The following is a 2,477-nucleotide window of genomic DNA, read 5'->3' on the forward strand; positions in this document are numbered from 1 at the left end:
CGTATCCCACTGTCTTCTATTAACATTCCATTATCCTTCCAGGGAAGAATGATTTTCACTCAGCTGTCACCTCTACCACAACACTCTTACTGCTGTCTCTCCTCAACCCGAAGATTAATTTTTTGGGGGGGAAAGCAAGAAGATAAGATTGTTTAGAAAATGACCATTCCTGAATTTATTTCCTCTGGGATGGCAGTGGTGCCAGAGGCACAGCTCGCTGGGAATCCTGTGTGGCAGCACACGCAACCCTGCAGTGGAAATCCAGGGAAGTGACAGGAAGCTTTTCTCTGTGTGTGCTCTAAACCCACCACTAATTAAATGTGCTCATTCTAATTAGAAAAAAAAAAAAAAAAAAGACATGACTGGGATGGGGAGTCCTGGATTAGACCCCACCTTGCCCATAGAGTATCAGGGCCCCCGAGCAATGCCAAGGGTGTGGATTCCTGCTCCACAGGCACTGGGGAAGGTGTTACCCCAGGAACAGCCCAGAATTCCATACAACTGCTCTGTCAAAAGCCTAAAATTGTTGCAATATCCTTAATAAACCAAGGTTTAAACCCCAGAGAGCCCTTGGGAGTCAATAACAACGTTATTGTCGCTAGTGAAGGGACCGGTAATAAATACTTTGCTCAGGGTCTTTTATCTAAAACTATCACAATTCTTTGAGAGATTAATTAGTTAATTAAGCTTCACAACACTGCTGTGAGATAAGGGAGCAGTGAAGTGTCACTGATAACAGAGGAGGGTCAGGATACAGTGAGCTGGAGACAGTTTCCAGCCCGGGATCCTTCTCTCTCCTAGCAGCAAATTGCCAGCTGGGAATTACCTGCGACAGAAACCTTCCTCCAAGAGGAGGAATCCCAGCATTTTCCCAATCACTAATTCCCACCATGGAAGCACTCAGGAACCTCATTTTTCTGAATCAAGGGCAAATCCCCTCAGGATTTTTGCATCCCTCTGGACACAGGGACACGGTCGGGGCCCGGGAGCCGCTGCCAGCCACGAATACCTGGGACAGGTTGGGATAATTGCAGGGAATCCAAACTGGATTCCTTGGCTTGGCTTTCGGCAGGAAGCCAAAGGCAGCTCCAAATCCTGCTATGAGGCATATTCAGGTCAAAACCAGCCTTGCAAAGTTTTTAATGAAATTAGCCATCCTTACACACAGCAACTGTTTGACATCAATGCCAGAGTGCAAAGGAAGGAATTCTTTCAAGAGAATAAGAGGATTTTGAAGCAATTTGTTGTCTGTAACTGGGATGTCAACGTTTGCAAATGTCAGAACGAGCCTGGCAGCAGTGCTAAATAAAAAAGGGACTCAGCTGGCTCACACAAGGCTAAGAAATTATTCTGGGATAAAAATTCATGAACAAGAGCTTTGTTTTTACGTTTATTTATTCAAACTAAATAAGCAGCTACACAATGTGCAGTTCCCAGAGCTCATCCCAGGCACCTGGAAAATTCACACCAAGTGATGCCACCAGGAAAGACACCAGGATTAATGGCCATACCAGCTCTGCAAGGGCTCCGTGCCACGAGCACGTGTGGAATTTCCCTGGAGAATGAGACATCTCAGCCTTTCCTCAAGCTCATTGGTCTGTTTGTCACCAAAATCTCCACACAACAAGCTGGAAGTTTGGGGCTGAGTCATTCCCAAAATCTCCTGAACCAGTGTCTACTTATCTGCCTATGGAAGAATCTCTGGAGGGAAAAGCTTGGTTTATGAACCCTCATTTTCCCCGATGCTCAGCACTTCCAGATGGATCCCGAGCTGCAGTTCCAGGTGATGTGATATAATGTTCCTAAAGCTGGAGAGGCTTCAATAAATAGCCAGCTCCTGGCTCAGCAGTGGCAGGGGAAGTTTCATTCATAATAAAGATGTAGAGCAACCATAACCCCCGTGTGAGAGCTGAGCAGGGCACACTTAACGAGAGGTTATTGATTGCAGCACACCAGCACTGACCTTGCCTGGGAGACAGAGAGGGGGTTTGCTGTAATAAAGGGAAAAAAGAATAAAAAACCAACCCATAGGCTGCTCTCTGAGAACAGTTTTCTCAAGGAAAATAAGAAGCTGCAGGGTGATGAGACACTGGCACAGGTTGCCCAGAGAAGCTGTGGCTGTCCCTGCATCCCTGGAAGTGTCCAAGGCCAGGTTGGACGGGGCTTGGAGCAACCTGGGCTGGTGGAAGGTGTCCCTGGCCATGGCAGGGGGTGGAATGAGTTTTAAGGTCCCTTCCAACCCAAACCATTCCATGATTGGATATTTTACAGTGCTACTTTTAATTCCTGTTAAGGAGCAAGTTCTCTGTGTAACCGAATCCAGCTCTGCTGCTTTGGGGGTGAATTTTGCTGTAAGTCCTTTCCCTGATTTTCAGGGAATTCTCAGAACTTGAAGGCTGATCCCAAACGTGGGATTTTCTGTCTTTTTTTTCTTTTCCTAGCAACATTTCAGTTTCGTTTACAATCACTGCAGGTAC

Source organism: Manacus vitellinus, unplaced genomic scaffold (assembly GCF_001715985.3).
Source record: "Manacus vitellinus isolate BGI_N305 unplaced genomic scaffold, ASM171598v3 scaffold_43_pilon, whole genome shotgun sequence".
NCBI lineage: Eukaryota > Metazoa > Chordata > Aves > Passeriformes > Pipridae > Manacus > Manacus vitellinus.